This window comes from Marmota flaviventris, chromosome X (genome assembly GCF_047511675.1).
Source record: "Marmota flaviventris isolate mMarFla1 chromosome X, mMarFla1.hap1, whole genome shotgun sequence".
In the NCBI taxonomy this organism is placed as follows: Eukaryota; Metazoa; Chordata; class Mammalia; order Rodentia; family Sciuridae; genus Marmota; species Marmota flaviventris.
The window spans coordinates 133,605,965-133,626,324 of record NC_092518.1 but is presented as its reverse complement, the minus strand read 5'-3'; the positions used below and the strand labels follow the sequence as shown (position 1 = coordinate 133,626,324).

Here is a 20,360-nt window from a genome sequence, read left to right as displayed (position 1 = left end):
TTGTGCCTATAAAAACATGGGTATGCATGTATCACTATAGTATTATGACAAATTCTTCAGGATAAATACTGAGAAGTAGTATAGCTGGGTCATAAAGGGGTTCCATGCCATGATTTCCATAGTGGTTGTTCTAATTTTCAGTCCCACCAATAGTGTGGAAAGTGTTCCTTTTCCTCCACATCCTCTCCAGCATTTAAAAAATATCTTTATTTTGTTTTTATGTGATGCTGAGGATAGAACCCACTGCCTCACATGTGCTACGCGAGCGCTCTACCACTTGAGCCACAACCCCAGCACCCCCTCTCCAGCATTGTTTGTATCCTCGATGGCTGCCATTCTGACTGGTGTGAGATGAAATCTCAGTGTAGTTTCAATTTGCATTTCCGTAATTTCTAATGATGTTGAACATTTTTTCATATATTTATTGACCACTTGTATTTCGTCTTTTGAGAAGTGTCTGTTTAATTCATTCTTCCATTTATTAATTAGGTTATTTGATTTTTGGTATAAAGTTTTTTGAGTTCTTTATATATTCTGGATATTAATTTGCTATCAGATGAGTAGCTAGCAAAGACTTACTCCCATTCTGTAGGTTCTCTCTTTTCCCTAATTGTTTCCTTTGCTGTGCAGAAGCTTTTTAATTTGATGTTGCCCATTTATTAACTGTTGGCATAATTTCCTGAGATATAGGGGGTTCTGTTGAGAAAGCCATTGCCTGTGCTGGACTGTGGACGCTACATTTTCTTCAAGGAGTTGCATAGTTTGTGGTCTAATTCCTAGGTCTGTGATCCACTTTGAGTTGATTTTTTTATGCAGGGTGAGAGGTAAGTGTCTAGTCTCATTCTTCAACATCTGGCTAACCAGTTTTCCCAGCACCATTTGTTAAAAGGCTGTCTTTTCTCCAGTGTGTTTTTGGCACCTTTGTCAAGGATCAGATGACGGTTTCTGTGTGGGTTTGTCTCTGTGTCTTCTGTTCTGTACCACTGGTCTATGTATCTGTTTTTATGGCAGTACCCTGCAGTGTTCTTACTATAGCTCTGTAGTATCACTTAAAGTCAGTTATTGTGATGCCTCCAGCATGGCTGTCTTAGCTCAGTATTGCTTTGGCTATTCTGGGTCTTTTATTCTTCCAAACGAATTTTAGGAGACCTTTTTGCTAGTTATCTGAAGAATGTCATTGTTCTTTGGATAGGCTTTGTGTTGAATCTGTATATTGCTTTTGGTAGTACGGCCATTTTAACAATATTAATTCTGCCTGTCCATGAACATGGGACGTCTTTTCATCTTCTGAGGTCTTCTTCAATTTCTTTCTTCAGTGTTCTGTTTTCATTGTAGAGGTCTTTCACCTCCTTGGTTAGATTTAGTCCTAGGGAATTTTTTTTGAGGCTATTGTGAATGGAATTGTTTTCCTGATTTTTTCCTCAGCAGATTCATTGTTGGTATATAGGAAAATATTGATTTTTGTATGTTGATTTTGTTAGATGCTCCTTTGCCAGATTTGTTTACTAGCTCTAGCAGTGTTTTGGTGGAATTTTTTTGATCTTCCAAGTATAGGATCATGTCATTTGTAAACAGTGATAATTTGAATTATTCCTTTCCTATTTATCCCTTTTATTTCCTTCTCTTGCCTAATTGCTCTGAATAGAATTTCTAGCACTATATTAAATAGGAATGGTGAGAATGGACATCTTTGTCTTGTCCCAGATTTTAAAGGAAATACTTTCAGTTTTTCCCCATTTATTATGAGGTTGGCTTTGGGTTTTTTCATATATGAACTTTATGATGTTGAGGTAGGTTCCTTCTATCTTTAGTTTCTTTAGTGTTTTTTTTTTTTTATCATGAATGGGTGCTGAATTTTGTCAAAGTCTTTCTCTGCATCAATTGAGATGACTAAGTGATTTTTGTCCTTAATTCTATTTATGTGATGAATTAAATTTATTGATTTGCATATGTTAAAGCATCCTTGTATTTCAGGAATAAAACCAACTTGGTCTTGTTGTAGTATCTTCTTAGTATGTTGTTCAATACTAATTTGCTAATATTTTATTAAGTATTTCTGCATCTAAGTTCATCAGGGATATTAGTCTGTAGTTTCTTTCCTTGATGTGTCCTTATCTGGTTTTGGTATAAACTCATGAGGGAAACTGGTCTGTAATTTTCTCTTTAATGTCTTTGATGTTGGAGTGAGTGGAATGCTACTCTTGTAAAATGAGTTAGAAAGTTTTCTCTCCTTTTCTATTTTCTGGAAGAGTTTGTGTAGAACTGATATTATTCATCAGTAAAGCCACATGAGTCTGGAGGTTTCTTCATGAAAATGTTTAGCTACAAATTAAACTCTTTTCACAGATATAGGGCTGTTCTGTTCAGGTTATCTATTTCTTCCTGAATGGCCTTTGATAGTCCCCCCCCCCCTTTTTGATATAAAGGATTAAACTTAGGGGCACTTAACCACTGGACCACATCCCCAACCCTTTTTAAATTTTGAGACAGGGCCTCACTAAGTTGCTTAGGGCCTTTCTAGGTTGCAATCTTCCTGCCTAAGCTTCCTGAGACTCTGGGATTAGAGGCCCTGTGCCACCACATCTGGCAGCCTCACCTTATCTTTCTAATGATTGTTGGCTCTGTAGTTATGGCCCCTTTCATTCTCAGTATTTGTAATTTGTATCTTCACTTCTCATCAGTCTGCCTGGAGGTTTATTGATTTCATTGATCTTTCAAAAGAACCAGCTTTTGTTTTCATATATTTATTTTACTCTTGTTGTTTTACTTTATATTTTATTGATTTCTGCTCTTTAACTTAAGTTGGATTTCCAAAACTTGATATTTTGTTTTAGTTTCTATTCAGTTAAAGATATTTTCTAATTTCACTTATTATTTTATTGGGGGGAAGAAATTATTTGAATTATTTTGAAGCATATTTTTTTCATTTCCAAATATTTGGAAATTTCCTGGATATCCTTTTATTGTTGATTTTTAATCCAGCCTCATTGTAATTTATTGAGGTTTGTTCAGTTGTCCAGAATGTTGTCTGTATTGGAGAATGTTCCATCTGTACTTGAGAAGAATGTGTACTCTGCTGTTTTGGAGTGGAGTCAATTTGCTTGGTAGTGTTATTCAAATTTATATCCTGGCTGAGCTCAGTAGTGCATGTCTGTGATCCCAGTGACTTAGGAGGCTGAGGCAAGAGGATTTCAAGTTCAAGACCAGCCTCAGCAACTCAGTGAGGCCTTCTCTCAAAGCAAAACAAAACAAAAAAAAAAAGGGCTGGGGATGGGGCTGGGGTTGTGGCTCAGCGGTAGAGCACTCGCCTAGCATGTGCGAGGCCCTGGGTTCGATCCTCAGCACCACATAAAAATAAATAAATAAAATAAAGGTATTGTGTTTGTCTACAACTAAAAATATAAATATTTTAAAAAACGGCTGGGGATGTGGTTCAATGGGAGAGCATCCCTGGGTTCAATCCAGAGTGCTGAAAAACAAACAAACTTATATTACTAATGATTGTATTTTTTTTCCTAGTGCTGGGAAACTAGGGCCTTACATGATTGATTTTTTTCCTATTTGTTTTATCACTTACTGGGAAAAGGATTTTTTTCTGCTGCATTATAATCATACTTAATAGTGGAATTAGAAAAAATTTAACAAAATCATGTTATATGCATATATAAATACATAGAGGGAATTTCATCTTTATGTACATGTAGAAAATACCAATCAAAAACAAATAAATAGGGCTGGGGATATGGCTCAAGCGGTAGCGCGCTCGCCTGGCATGTGTGCGGCCCGGGTTCGATCCTCAGCACCACATACAAACAAAGATGTTGTGTCTGCCGAAAACTGAAAAATAAATATTGAAATTGAAATTTTCTCTCTCTCTCTCCCTCTCTCTCTCTTTAAAAAAAATAAATAAATAAACTTAAGGGTTTGGACTTCACCTTCTAAAAAAAAAAATAAAATAAAATAAATAGGTGGTGACACGTGCCTATTATCCCAGTGGCTCAGGAGGCTGAGGCAGAAGGATTGCAAGTTCAAAGCCAGCCTCAGCAAAAGTAAGGCCCTAAGCAACTGAGACCCTGTCTCTAAATAAAATACAAAATAGGGCTGGAATGTGGTTCAGTGGTCAAGTGCCCCTGAGTTCAATCTCCAGTACCAAAATAAATAAATAAATAAATAGGGGTCTGGGGTTGTGGCAGAGCACTTGCCTAGCATGTGTGAGGCACTGGGTTTGATTCTCAGCACCACATAAAAATAAATGAAATAAAATAAACATCCATTGACAACTAAAATCATTTTTTTAAAGAGAGAGAGAGAGAGAGAGAGAGAGAGAGAGAGAGAGAGAGAGAGAATTTTAATATTTATTTTTTAGTTTTTGGCGGACACATCTTTGTATGTGGTGCTGAGGATCGAACCCGGGCCACAGGCATGCCAGGCGAGCGCGCTACCACTTGAGCCACATCCCCAGCCCCAACTAAAATTAATTTAAAATAAATAAATAAATAAGGAGACAAAGGAAGATCAGTAGAGTAGGGGAAGAAAAAAAGAAGGATGAAGGAGGGGAGGGGGAAAAGAGGGAATGGGCATTGAAATAAAATTCCAGGGGGCTGGGGATGTGGCTCAAGTGGTAGCGTGCTTGCCTAGCATGCATGAGGCCCTGGGTTCAATTCTCAGCACCACATAAAAATAAAATAAAGAGGGGCTGAAATTGTGGCTCAGCGGTAGAGCGCTCGCCTAGCAAGTGTGAGGCCCTGGGTTCAATCCTCTGCACCACATAAAGATAAAAAAATAAAATAAAGATATTGTGCCCACCTAAAACTAAAAAATAAATTTAAAAAAATAAATAAAATTCCAGGCATGTATGATTTTGTCAAAATCTATCCAGCTACTGTGAATAACTATAATGCTCTAATTAAATATATATATATATATATATTTTTCATTCAGTCCTGCAATGACCATTATATATGTCACTATTTAAAATTCAATTATTTAAGTGAAAAAGTCAGATTGTTTGTTACACAAGCATACATGCACATGAGAAAGTGATATTAAAATCTTTGAATCTATTTGTAGAACCCTTTAGTGTTATCAATTTTTGTTTCATTGGGAGATTTGTTATGAGGTGCTTATATGCTTGAAATGATTGTTTTCTTGATTTTTTTGTCTCTTTCATTATGAAAAGCTGCTCAGCTCTGGTAATACTCTGTCTTGAATTCTACTGTGGCTTATGCTACTGTTTGCTTGATATGTCTTTTTCATACTTTTACTTTCAACATGTCTGTATCTTTATGCTCAAAATGTGCTTCTTGTAAATAACATATAGCTATTTTGTCTAGCCTGACAGTCTCTGCCTTTTAACTGGTGTGTGGCAGATTGTGTTTTTCAAAGGTAGCCCCAACACTATCTCCCATCCCACATGCTCTTCTGGAACCTTGCCACCTCCCCATCAAGAGGTGGAATTTAACCCTCCCCTCTATAATCTGGGCAGGCTTGTGACTTGGCTTATAATTAAGAGAATATGGTAAAAGTGCTGCTTGATTTCTAAGGCCTGTCAAGGCCACAGAGAAGTCCAGCTTCCCCATCATCTATGAGAAAGCCCAAACCAGCCACCATGGAGAGAAAACACAGAAGGGCTCAGAGGCAACATGAAGGAGAGAGGCCCAAACAGCAATAAATTGCTCTAGTGTTACACTGTTTCAGCCTCAGCCCCTATCTGTCTAACAGTGACCATATGAAGGACCCTGAACCAGAACTGTCTAACTGAGCCCTTCCCAAATGCCTTTGAGACAATTGTGATCTATCAGTCTATGACTCAGTCATTTAATCTATCACTTTAAGTGTCTGATGTAGATATAGGTAGAGAAATTATAATATATATATATATATATATATATATATATATAGCCCACCTAAAACTAAAAAATATATATATATATATATATATATATATATATATAAAATGTGCAATTGAGTGTCATTCATTATATTCCCAGTATTGAACAACTATCATCACTGTGTGTTTCCAAAACATTTTTACGACCCAATCAGAAGTTCCATACCCATTAAGCAGAAGCTCTACATTTGCCCTTCCCTGGCATGGCAGCCTCTAATAGTTCTGTCTCCATGAATTTGCCTGTTCTAGGTCTTTCATATAAGTGGGGTCATACAATATCTGTCCTCTGGCTTTTACTTACCACAGTACTTTCAAGGTTCATCCGTGTTGTTGGCACATGTATCCATTTTCCCTCCTTTTGAGGTGGGCGATATTCTACTATTTGGATAGATATGTTTTGTTTAAGCCACTCATCTGCTGGTGGACATTCTGACTGCTTCCACTTTTTTTTTTTTTATGGACACCAATACATTTATTTATTTATTTATTTTTATGTGGTGCTGAGAATCGAACCCAGTGCCTCACACGTGCTAGATAAGCACTCTACCACTGAGCTACAGCCCCAGCCCCTGAATCCACATTTTGATGACTATGAATAATGCTGCAATAAACATGGGCAAATCATCAGTTTGAGTTCTTGTTCCTTGGTTTGTTTTCAGGATATACATAGGATTGGTACTTCTGAATCATATTAAAATTTCATATTTAAGTATTTGGGGAACTTGTTTCCCATATTCTTGGCTCACAGAAACTATGAGCAATATAAAAAATGGTAGTTGTTATTTTATTTTTATTTTTTTAATATATTTTTTTGTCAATGGACCTTTATTTATTTATTTATTTATATGTGGTGCTGAGAATAGAACCCAGTGCCTCACACATGCTAGGCAGGTGCTCTACTACTGAGCCACAACCCCAGCCCGGTAGTTGTTATTTTAAAACATTAAATTTGGGGCAATTTGTTATGCAATAATGGCTGGAACAGAGCTGGGGTTGTGGCTCTGTGGTAGAGCACCTGCCTAGCATGTGTGAGGCACTGGGTTCGATTCTCAGCACCACATATAAATAAATAAATAATAAAGGTCCATCAACAACTAAAAATATTTTTTAAAATAATAATGGCTGGAATAGAGGGTTTTTTTGTTTTGTTTTGGTGTTTTGTTTGTTTTTTTGGTACTGGGTACTGAACAACTGAGGGTCCTTGCCTACTGAGCCGTATCCCCAGCCCTATTTTATATTTTATTTAGAGACAGGGTATCACTGAATTGCTTAACTCATGATCCTCCTGTCTCAGCCTACCAGCCACTGGGATTACAGGCGTGTGCCACCATGCCTGGCTGGAACCGAGTTTTACTCCATTTAGTTTATTTATATTTAATATACTTATTGTTATCTTCGTGTTTATGTATAGTATCTGTTTTGTGTGTGTGGTGCTAGGGATTCAACCCAGGGTATCATGCATATTAGGCGTGTGCTTTAAAGATACAACCCAGCCCACATATACCATATTGATGTTGGATTTTTGTTACTCTTGTTTTTCTTTTTTATTTGTTTTGATTGGGAGGAAATGAATTTTAAAGTATTTTGTCTTGTTTATTGACCTTTTTTGGTATCTGGGATTGAACTCAGTGGTGCTCTACCTCTGAGCCACGTCCCCAACCCATTCTATGTTTTATTTTTAGACAGGTCCTCTCTAAGATTCTGAGGCTGGCCTGAAACTTGAGATCTTCCAGTCTTAACCTCCTGAATTGCTGGGGTTACAGACATGTGCCACCATGCCCAGAAACTTTTAATTTCTAAATGTTCATTCATATAGTCATATATATGTATGTGTATACACACACACACACACACACACACACACACACATATATACCAGGGATTCAGCCTAGGGGCACTTAAACACTGAGCCACATCCCCAGCCCTTTTTTTTTTAAGAGAGAGAGAGAGAGAGAAAGAGAGAGAGAGAGAGAGAGAGAGAGAGAGAGAGAGAGAGAGAGAGAGAGAGAGAGAGAATTTTAATATTTATTTTTCAGTTTTCGGCGGACACAACATCTTTGTTTGTATGTGGTGCTGAGGATCGAACCCAGTACCTCACATGTGCTAGGCAAGTGCTCCACCACTGAGCCATAGCCCCAGCCCTCCCCAGCCCTTTTTATATTTTTAGAGACAGGGTCTCCCTGAGTTGCTAAGGGCCTCACTATTGCTGAGGCTGACTTTGAACTAGCAATCCTCCTGCCTCAGTCTCCCAAGCCACTGGGATTACAGTTGTGCATCACTATGCTAGGCTACAAAAGGACAATTTCAAATTATATTGTTATTATTTTAACTTCAAGCAGTAAAGAATCAGTGTATTGCCAGGTGCTGTGGCTCATGTCTGTAATCCCAGAGGTTCGGGAGGCTGAGGCAGGAGTTCAAAAGCCAGCCTCAGCGACTTAGAGAGGCCCTAAGCAGTGAGACGCTGTCTCTAAATAAAACACAAAACAGGGCTGGGGATGTGGCCTTGTAGTCAAGTGCCCCTGAGTTCAATCCCTGGTACCCCCCCAAAATAAAAGAATGAGTGTATTTTTCATTCCTGCCTTCATCTGGAGATCATTTCTCTTCCACCTTATTTCATTGCATGTCCTTTATTCTCATATGGGGATAAAACTATTTTGCCTTAATTTTTGTAAGACTTTTTACCTGGTCTAGAAATCCAGGCTGATATTTTTTTTTCTTTTAGTATTTAAGAATGTTCCACTACCTTCTGCCCCTGTTGTTTCAGGTGAGGGTTAGACGACTGTCATTCTTGCTTTTTTTTTTTTGGTCAAAGTAGCATGTTCTTTCTTTGTCTGATTGCTTTTAAGATTTTTGTTTTCATTTTTCAGCAGGTTGAATATAAAGTATTTAGAAGAGAATTTATTTACATTTATCTGGCATAGGGTTCACTAAAACTTTTGGATCCGTGGATTGAGAATGTTTGTCATCTATGTTGGAAAGTTTTTGGTCATATCTCTTCAAATGTATTTCCCTTGCCCTGTTCTCTGCCTACATTAAATATTCTGATTTTGTTCCACTCATCTCAAATGCTCTGATATATTGGGTTTCCCAGTGTTGTTTCTCTTTGTGCTTTAGTTTGGATAATTTCTATCTTCCTGTCTTCAAGTCCACTGATTCATTCCTCATGTCTACTTTTTTACTAAGTTCATTAGATATTTCATCTGTGATATCAAAATTTTCATGTCTAGCATTCCCATTTGTACTTTTTTTTTGAACCTGGAGATTGAGCCCAGGGTATACTATCACTGAACTACTACTCCCAGCCCCTTTTACTTTTTATTTTGAGACAGGGTCTCACTAAGTTGCCAAGGTTGGCCTTGAACTTGAGATCCTCTTGCCTCAGCCTCTTAAACCATTGGGATTACAGGTGTGTGCCACCATACCCAGCTAAGCCCTCTTAATTTTAAATGAGTGTCAGATATCATATGTAATAGAAGAGTAGAGAGAAAAATAAATAACATTTTCATCCAAAGAAGGACATGATTTGGCTAGGCATGGTGGTACATACGTGTAATCCTAGCTACTCAAAAGAATGAGGCAGAAGGATGGCAAGTTTGAGGCCAGCCTCAGCAATTTAATGAAGCCCTGTCTCCAAATCTTATAAAAAGGACTGCAAGAGTACTTGCCTAGTATTTGTGAGGCCCCTGGGTTTGATCTCAGCACTGCCAAAAAGAAGAGGGGGGAATGACTCTTCTTCTAGATGACTAGGGTGTGTGTGTGTGTGTGTGTGTGTGTGTTTGTCTGTCTTTGTGTCTTATAGAATCGTACTGAGTCAGTCTTGTCTATAGTTAAGCTGTGTCTGGGTTTCTTGTTGCTTCAGATGGATTCAGTTTCCTACAGATGTCAAATTACTTCAGAGCAGGATCAGAACCTCTGTGTAGCAGAACTTGTGATGAAAGTGCCTGGAGGATTTTTGTTCATTGTCCTGCCCCATGCTTAGACTTTAGTAGACCCACAATCGTGTGCTCCAGGCATGTTTTGTCTCCGTTTCACTGGCTTCTGCTTTGTACTTAGAGTGAGATTTAGAGGGTTAACCTTTCTCTTAGTTCTCCATCCTGCCTTAAGCCTTTGGCAAACCCTTCAGCCAGGGAATGGTCTTTCTCAGCTCTTCTACCCTTCTGCAGTTCTCGTTGCTGCTGCTTCATGTAACTGCAAGGCCTGATGTACCAGTGGGGCTTCTCTCCATTCCCCTGACCTGCATTCACACTTTGGCAGTCTCAGCACATCTGTGCCTCAGAGAGATCTCTCTGCTCACCTGCCTCCAGAATTTCTTGATGAAGACCCATGGAAAGGAGTAGGTGGGAGAATAAAAACTGTCGAGTTGTAGGGACCTAGAGATTTGGCTACCCATCATGTCATCCCACACCCAACCTTTTAACATTTATTAAAAGATTCTTACACATTCTAGGGCAGTCTCTTTCTGCTGCTGCTGTCCTGCCAAGGATAAAAGCAGCCATCTTTTCTCCTAGAAAGGGATTTTTCTGACTTGTATTCTTTTTTCTTCCTAACTTCAGTTTCCTGGTGGGCTTAAAATAAGATGTTTCCAGGCATCTGTAGTTCCAGCTAATTGGAAGGCTGAGGGAGGAGGATGGCTACAGCCCAGTAATTCAAGGTCAGCCTGAGCCACACAATAGATGGGTACCCTATAGGATTTTGTAGGTTATCCATCTCCTTCTTGTAGCTATGGTGGGAGTGATGTTGTCTTAACTTTCTAGTTCCTTTCAGAAGCAAAATGTCCATCTACTGAAATTTTAATTTGTGTTCCCACAGAAAGCACTTGTTTGTACTCTACATGTTACTTTCTGTAGCATCCTTTTCTTGTTTCATAGATATATTTACATTCTATTATCTTCCTGAAGGGATTTTTAGAAAAAAATATCTCTGTACATATGCATGTGTATTTGTAATGCTGGGGATGGAACCCAGGGCCCTATATGTGATAAGCAAGTGTTCTAGCTCTGAACAACACCCCCAGCCCTGAAAATGTATTCATTTTATTTCTTTTTTTCTTTTTTATTTTTTTGGTATGAGGGACTTGAACCTAGAGGTGCCCTACTACTGATCTATACCCTCAGCCCTTTTTATTTTTATTTTATTTTTTTGGTACTGGGGATTGAACTCAGGGATACTTTCCCATTCAGTCACATCCCTAGCCCTTTTTCTATTTTATTTAGAGATAGGGTCTTGCTGAGTTGCTTAGGGCCTTGCTAAATTGCTGAGGCTGATTTGCTTTGAACTCATGATCCCCCTGCCTTAGCCTCCTGAGTCTCTGGGATTACAAGCATGTGCACCATGCCCATATTTTATTTTATTTTGAGATAGGGTCTACCTAAGTTGCTGAGTCTGCTCTCAAACTTGAGAACTTCTATCTCAGCCTCCCAAGTCACTGGGATTACAAGCGTATGTCATGTGCCCATCCAGGAAAAAAATTTTTTTTCTTATCTACATAGTTGTTTTTCATCGATTGCTTTTCTCTTTCTTGCTGTCACATTAGAGACTTTTCTCAGATGTCTGGTGATCCTGGTTGTCTTCTCATATTGCAAATTGGGCACTAAAGAGCTCCTTGGAAAGGATGAGCTTATTGATGTGAGCTTAGCTGTATGGGGATCTAGTTGGGATGTTTTATTGGGGAAGTCTGTTAGTCACCTTTCTGTCATTGTAACAAATATCTGAGATGAACAATTTGCAGAGAGAAAAGGTTATTTTGGCTCATGGTTTCCGAAGTTTCAGCCCATGATCACCTGGCCCATTCTCACCTCATAGCTGTGATGAAAAAAGGAGGAAGTTGAAGGGGCTGAGCCTCACTATTTATTTTGAAGACATGCCTTCAATGACTAGAAGATCTCCCACTAGGCTCTTGTCTTAAAGGTTCCGCCACTTCTCAAAAGCTCTGATCTTAGGACTAAGAATATACGGTTCTTTGGGGAGATATTCCAGATCCAAACCATAACCAACTCCAGAGAAAGCTCTTCAGGCTGATAGTTGGGGCTGACTGTCCGCACTTGAGGAAAAGAGTGGGCTAAGAAAACCCAGAGTGTCCCACATTTAGTAGCTAAATCTCCATTTAAGTGTCCCCTTGTTGCTTTGCATATTCCTGGCAATTCTTGCTTGTTTATTTTTCCATGAGTACTTTAGAACTGTTTTGTCTAGTTCCAGAAAAACAGAAACCTAAAAGAAATAAAAATGAGATTAAATGTAAAAAAAAAAAATCTCCATTTAATCTCCCTGCTTTCTGTATGGCACCTCCTAAGCTGTCCATGGCATTCCCTCATCAAGACACCACTTTATAAAAAAGCATTTAATTGTGTCTTTGAAGGTAAACAACACATGAAGCTGGACCCTAGGTCGTGAGACTGCAGAACTGCAGGTCCAAAATGTAGTGTGGTTCTCAAGAGTTCAGAAGTGTCAGAACTCAAGATTTACAAGCCAGAGAACATACAGGATCCACACATTCCATTTAGCAATTTTGCCAATTATCAGAAAAAGACCCCCCAAGAATCTCTCAAGAAGGGGAAAATTCAACTCTTGTTTATAAAGAATGAAGAGTACCAAAAATATTATGTTGTTGTCTTTTCACTTTTCTCACATGATCTGAAGCCTGAGCTATCATAATTCCCAATGCACAGCAGCTGAGGCTGCAGTCTGAGTTGGAGATCAGTCCCTCTGTCATTTACATCACATAATGCCACAGCAAGAATGATTGGAGGCAGAGAGCTCTCATCAGGACAGCCTTTTAATAAGCACTGAAAGTGAAAAAGAACCCTCTAGTGGCACATTGATTTAGTTTATAAGATTTTAATTTACAAATTAAAAAAAGCTACACGTTTTACTTTTTCTCCTTTTTCTCTTCTTTCTTCACATCACTCTTTTCCTTATCTTTCTCTTCTCTTTGTCATCTTTCCTATCCTTTTGCTCTCTTCTTTTTCCTGCCCTTCTTTCTTCTCTACATCCCGGTTGTTAATGAGGTTGTGCAGGGCAACTACGGAGCGGGTCAGCGAGGCCAAGTACACCATCATCATCTGGTCATTAGTCTTCAGGTAAAAGGCCTTGACAAACTCCTGCAGGCTGACATCAGGCAGCAGGTTGAAGATGTCCTGCAGGTGGTAGATGATCTGGTGGTTGATGGGCAGCTTGCCTGTGGCTACTTTTTCCAAGTAGCTCCTGATATCTAGAAACTTGGAGTTCAGTCCCTTCAAACCATGGCCCTGATTTGTGATCCACTTGGAAAGACTGCCCACTGTACCGTCTTTGATGTTTCACAATAAGTGTTCAACCCCAACTTCCTTAGCTTCTTCTGCTCCAATTTTCCCAGTCACATGCTCAAATGTTTTCAAGGTTGGAGTTCTATCATCATGAACTTCTTCGCCTGAAATATATGTTTCTGTGGGCAGCCCCAGGTTCTTTGGCTTTGCATGATAATGACCAATACTGAGTTAGGGCAGTATGTTTTCATGAGTTCATTGATGGCAATGTCATTCTTACATAGTTGTTTAGGGCCTGGGTGGTACCAGACAATGATTCTTTAAAAAAATTTTTTTCGGTAGTTGTAGTCAGATAGAATACCTTTATTTTATTTGTTTATTTTTATGTGGTGCTGAGGATTGAACCCAATGCCTTAGCATGATAGGCAAGCACACTGCCACTGACCTACAGCCCCAGCCCCTAGCCAGCCAATTATTCTTTCTCTGACATTAACCTTCTTAAACACTGCATACATGTTTTCCAAATAATCATGATCTAACAACCAGACAGAGTCATGGGCAATCCTGTTCAACCCTGAGGCTTTATCACCTGAGTATAAAGGAAAACCAAAAGAATGGATGATGTTGACATGTGTAGACAGGCTAGCCAAGACATAGATAGTTCCCTGCAGCAGCTGCCCATGACTTAGATTAGGTGGCTCAAACAATGGACATTTATTTTCTCATTGTTCTGGAGGTCAGAAATCCCAGATCAGGGGCTGGGGATATAGCTCAATTGGTAAAGTGCTTGCTTCGAATGCACAAAGCCCTGGGTTCAATCCGCAGCACAACAAAAAAGAAAACAAAAAGAAAGATCAAGGTGCAGCAGGGTCACTTCTTGGTGAGGGCTCTCTTCTTGATTTGCAGATGGCCACCTGCTCATTGTGTACTCCTATGGTGGGTCAGGGGATTGAACACTTTCAACCCTATGGGAATCCGAGCCTTTCACTTATGAGCTCATTTCTTAGTTCTTTTGAGGCTCCATCTTCAAATACTGCCACACTTAGGGTTAGAGCCTCAAGATGTGAATTAGGTGGGGGGCACAACATTCAGTCCATAGCAGTATATATAGAATATATAGTGTGTATCCCATTGGCCTGGACTAACCTTGGATTTACCTGTTTGGATCAGGAACCAGTGCCTGGCCAAGAACTGCCACCTCTATAGACTGGCCAGTTGCCAATGCAGTTACTTGGCATAAAGGGTTTGCCAAAACAAGGATACCAAGTATTTGAGCCAATCAACTTTCTTCTCTTGGAACTTGCACTGCAGTGAGATTAAAAGCTAATGGGCACATGGAGAAAAGCCATGTGTGCTTGTCATAAAGCAGTAGAAGCCAGGAGAAGCAAAGCTAGGATTAAGCAGAAGCAAAGAGATGAGGAAAAGATGGCCTCAGAAGAGACAGAATAGGAACTGGTTGGTGGTAACAGGAGTCCTCATAACAGTAGCTCAGAGGTGGAGGTCGCATTGTGGATTAGACAACTTAGGCCCTTGACCTGCTTAAAATCCTCTGATTCTAGGTTCCCTGGAGCTCAGGCAGATTAGCTGAGATTACTGCCTTCTTCTTTCCTACCAGAGCCCTCCTTTAAATAGATAAACTGAAGCAAATTGAAGAGATACATGGTGGGGCCAAGGTAGGATGTAGAAGAGAAAAACCAAGTGGGAACTCATATATTTGGTACCTAGTCCAAACACAGGAGTGATAACAGGGAGGAAGTTGGAGAACTGGAAGGAACAGAGTGGAGGCTGTGCCCAGAGGATTAGCATTTGGGATTTAACATGAAGGAGGATGTTGAGGTGAGATCAACAAAGTCTTGAGAGATAAAAACGCCAAGAAATTGAAAGGTTGGGATGTTGTCCAGGAAGAGAAGACAGTGAGCCATTGGCCATTGGCAAATGAGTTGGTGATGAACACAAAATGGCTGAGTGACACATAGAAGATGCTGATTCCACCTCCTGACCCAGAGGATAGGGGCCCTGGTCCTGGGGGGGTCACTTGACAAAGAGGCAGTTGAATTTGTTAGCTGTGGAACAAAGGTGCACAGAGAACTTTGTGGAGAGCTTCCAGTGGAAGGCATCAGCAGAAAGACAGGCCTAAAGAAAGGAAGCCCAGAAGACTGTGGAGAGGACAAGACCAAGGATAATCCCAAGGAGTGACTGGTCAGAAGTCTGTCACTTCTGAGGGACAAATGGAAATTCTAGGTTACATGAGGTGGTAACCAGGGCTTCATGTTCTCCTAGTTGTGTAGCCAAATAACAAATTAGAAACTTGGACTTCCTTATTAGTTGGTCATTGTGGTGCATATCTGTGATCCTAGTGACTGGGGAGGCTGAGGCAGGAGGATGCAAATTCAAACCCAACCTAGGCAACTTAGACCCTGTCTCAAAATAAAGAACAAAAAGGGCCAGGTGCAGTGTCCCACGCCTGTAATCCCAACAGCTCAGGAAGCAGAGGCAGAAGGATTGTAAGTTCAAAGTCAGCCTCAGCAAAAGCGAGATGCTAAGCAACTCAGTGAGACCATGTCTCTAATTTAACACAAAATAGGGCTGGGGATGTGGCTCAGGGGTCAAGTGCCCCTGAGTTCAATCCTGGTACCCCCCGCCCCCCCCAAAAAGGGCTGGAGATGTGGATCAGTGGTATAGGCCTCTGGGTTCAATCCCCAGTACCAAAAAATAACAAATAAAATGAAAAAAGAAAAAAAATTTAAAAAAGAAACGTGTACTGCCTTCCTTACATACATAAACAAAGCAAATCCCTGGGAGAAAAGCCATATATATATATATATATATTTTTTTTTTTTTTTTGAGACTCTCACTATGTTGCCCAGGCTGGCCTTGAGCTCCTAGGCTCCAATATGTAATAGTTTTTAAAAAAACAATAACTATTTATCATCACACAATTTCTGTGGGTGAGGATTCAGGAGTGGCTTAGCTGGATTGTTCCAACTGAAAGTGTCTCATGCAGTTTCACTCAGGATGTTGGTCAGCACTGAAGTCACAGGAAAGCATGGATGTTTTTGTTTTTGGTGCTGGGGGTGGAACCCAGGGCCTCACATGTACTAAGCACATGTTCTAACACTGAGCCACATCCCAGTCCCAGGAAACCATTTCCAAAATGGTAACATGGTTATAGGTGGGACACTTTCTTTCCATCCCATGTGAGTGCCTCTGCAGGGCTGGTGAGTGTCCTCACAGTGTGGTAGCTGGCTTTTCCCAAAAAGTAATCCAAGAGAGGAAGTGAAGCAGTGGTGCCTTTATGACCTGCTCCCCAAAGTTGTCACTTCTGCTTTCTCTGATTCATTAGAAGCCAGGCACCAAGTCCAGTCAGTACTCACAGGGAGAGGCATTGGGCACCACCTCTTGAGGAGAGGGATATCAAAGAATTTGTGGATCTACATTATAACCACTGGAGTGGATATATTGATTAACTTTAGACTTTGTTAAGAATGCATGTTAAAATAGCTAAAGTAACTATTAAAAAATTCATACAGTGCTTTTAAATAAACAGATGGGAAATGAAATGAGAAAGCAAACTCAATCCGTCTGAGAGATGACCTACAACAGAGGGTGTGCCTGGGCCTGTCACCTGCTCTCAGTCTTCATTCTCACCTCTGACTTCCATACAGCTGGGCTTTGGGAGACAAATTTGGTGCCCTCAGGGAGATTTGAGATGCTATGGGAAGGCAGTTGTGTTCCTGCTGGGCATCAAGGAGGTTCCTGTGTCCAGCCTCCATGGTTTGGGTGTTAGGAGGCACTTGTGGCAGCGATGGATTCTGCATCTGGGAGAGGAACTGGGAAAACAGGGCAAATAGAAAGCACAGAATAAGGACCAATAAATCCAAATAGAACAGCAATCATCATAAATGTAATCAAACTCTACTGCTAAAAAGACAAAGATGGGACTGGGCATTGTGGCACATGCCTATAATCCAAGCTACTCAGGAGGCTGAGGCAGGAGGATTCCAAGTTCAAGGACAGCCTCAGCAACTTAGGGCTGGGGATGTAGCTCAATGATACACTTGCTTAGCATGTACTAGGCCCTGGGTTTAATTCCCAGTGCTGGAAAAAAAAAAAAAAAAAGACAAACATGGACAAACATAAATTGGCCATATGACCCAGAAACCCAGTTCTTGGCTACTAACCTAGTTAACCTTAGACAAGTGAAAAAGCATGTTCACACAAAAGCCTGCACATGAATATTTACAGGAGTTCTATTCATATACTCCAAAACTGGAAACCACCCAGATGTCCTTCAATGAGTGAATACCTAACCACAATCTGATACATCCAAAGAGAGGAATACTACTTGTCAATGAAAATGAACACATTGGGTTGGGGATATAGCTCAGTTGGTGGAGTGCCTGCCTCACATGCACAAGGCCCTGGATTTAATCCCCAAAACCACAAAAAGAAATAAAAATAAAAGGAACAGACTACTGGTACACACATGCACAAAACAGGATGAATCTCAAAAATTAGACTGCCTAAATGAAGCAGATCAGTGGGGGACAGAGGCCAGGGCATGGAGACAGTCGTTGACTGCAAAGTAGTAGGAGAGAATTTGGGGAAGTGGCAGAAATGATTTATAGCTTGATTTTGGTGGTAACTGACATTTATCAAAATTAACCAAACTGTATTTCAAAGGGGTAAATTTTACTGTGTGTATATTATACTTTGATACAGCTGATTTTTTTTTTTTTGTGGTGCTGGGGATTGAACCCAGGGTCTTGTGCATGTGAGACAGGCACTCTACCAACTGAGCTATATCCCCAGCCCTAATACAGCTGATTTTTAAAAGATAAGAATTGGCAGACTGGATCAAACCAAAACCAACTATAATGCTACTTCCAGGAGATCAAGGAAAGCTATGGCAAGCTCACAAGCCCACTCTGCCTGCCTGCTGCCACTCTTCCTGCCCCACTGTTGGCTGCTGTCTGTGATGTCCATCCCTTATCACATGACCCATCATCTGGGGGATCTGGCCAGACTCTGGGGGGCTGTCTAGGTCCAGTCTCCTGTGCCTAAGAGGAGTGGGTCATGGAGGGCAGATCATGACCACCAAACTGCAGAGGCTATGAAGTGCACTTGACTTTGAAAGGCACATGGGTGGGCAAGACACAGCCATCTGCCCAGTGATCCCATGAACCTCCACAGTGAGTACAAGGCAGTAGAGGGAATGCTCACCTTATATTCAAGGCCAATCCTTCTGGCTGCTTCTGTGACTTGCTCTGCCTGTGTGTGATCTTCTCTCTCTCCTGCTCTCACTCCCATTGGCCCTCCACCTTGGCATAGGAAGCAAGAAAATGGACCTTACAGTAAAACAGACATGAGTTCAAATGCCAGTTATGCCTTTTATGTTCTGGATAATCTTGATTAAGTCACTTGAATCCTCGAAACCTGTTTCCTCATCTGTGAAATGGGGGCACTGATTGCATCTACTTCACAGTGCAGGGCTGAGGAGGAGGGGTGTGCAGAATGCAGGTGGAATGAATACTCTACGCAGCCCCTCTTGGCTGCATAACTGCTTCTTTCTGGATCTGGGTTCCTTACTTGGAGAATGAGGATAATAGTAGGACCTTCATCACCAGGCTATGTGTGAATGCAATGAACTAAGAGAGAGAAAGAGACTCTTCTAAGCAGCACTCCCTGGGTGCATCCCTTGAGTTCTTTGGGTTCCAGTCTCTTCACCTGTGATGTGGGACTAATGCTTGGTCAGACCTCACTAGGTTGGTGTGGAAAATAAATGTGCTAATACATGGAATGTGCTTAAAACAAGGCAGGTCTGTGGTACTGCCTACCAATGCAATACAGTGTAATAAACATAATTCATATTTATAAAATAAATGAATGCTGCACCCATCATTACACATTAGCAGGTACATGCTAAGTGGGTCCTATTCCTTTCCCTTCTTACTTTACCCTTGTCAATGTCATCATAGTGATCATCATAAAACCCCAGATTAGGTCAAGGATTTGCAGAAGTTGGGGCTTGGGGAAAGGCTGGTGAGTTGGGATGAGTGGAGTGAGCAGCTGGAGAGCAGAGGCCCACAGTCAGCTTCTGCCTGGCCTATCAGAGGTCACATCAGTGCAGGCAGGAAGCTGACCATAGCTCAGTGCCTGGTGGAAAATACCCCCTCTCTGCCAAGCTCTTGGCCCCCTGGCCTTGTGACCTAGGCCGGCTCAGTCTCCCTTCCCTCTTCCTAAAGATGTTGGGCCAGTGGCACTTCAAGAGCTTTGCCCAGTGCTGGCTCCACTCTGGGGCCACTAGAACCAAGTGGTGGGCCACCGGCACCTCTGGGAGGGGCAGGCAGCCCCCTTGGCTCTCCCTCTCCCTGGAAGCCCAGCACCTTCACTAGTTTTTGTCCATTCTCCTCCTAAAGACCCCTAGAAACATGGCATCCGGGCCATCTCAGAGGGCCGGTGGGACCACCCCAAGCCTTCACTTTCAGGGTAAAAGCGGCTGGTGGGAGGTGGTCCAATGGGGGTGGGGAATCCAGTCCAGGATACCAGAGCCATTTTCCTGTGGGCCCTTAGGAAGACCCTGCACCACTTGGGGTGTGTCGGGAGGCTAAGCTGAGGGCACCCCCCCCCCCCCAATGCTTCACTGGGCAACAGGTATGCCCATAAAAATACCTTGGCCACCAGGGCTGCAATCTGCCATCTGGGCCCTAGGCCTTCCTTGCCCTGCGGCTTCGGCCAGCTCAGCTTGCTCCGGAATTCCAGCCCCCTCCACCTCTCCTCGCTTGGGAGGTCACGGCAAGTAGCCTAGAAGGGGGCGCTGGGGAGGAGCTCCTTCCTCCCCCCTCCCCCCCCTACATGCACTGGGCTGCAGCGCAGGGCTGCAGGGAGTATGGGGCCGTGCGAAAAAGGTCGGGATGAGGCCAATTCCGAAGACAAAGAAATAAGACACCAGACCTGGTGGGGAGTCGAGGAAGAACTGGGAGAGGGAGTGTCAGGCCTAGGGGCGCCCTCTGCACGACCTTTCGCCCCTGGGCTCCCGCTGGGGCTTAGGGCACGCTTGAGCAGATGCCTCCTCGGAAGGCTGGGGACTGAGGCCCACGCACCCCTCCCGGAAGGACCCCGATTGGGTGCTCAGGATAGCGGGGGACTCAGAGGAGAGCGGGTAGAGGGACACTGGAATCCTGCCCTGGGTGTTGGGGGACGTCCAAATGCCTGACTATCAGGGCCGG

General features: G+C 41.7%; 1 pseudogene; it reads right to left on the bottom strand.

Annotated features, from left to right (window-relative positions):
• Nucleotides 1-12,637: 12,637 nt before the first annotated feature.
• LOC114080163 (26S proteasome non-ATPase regulatory subunit 7 pseudogene) lies at nucleotides 12,638-19,831 on the bottom strand (annotated as a pseudogene).
• Nucleotides 19,832-20,360: the final 529 nt, after the last annotated feature.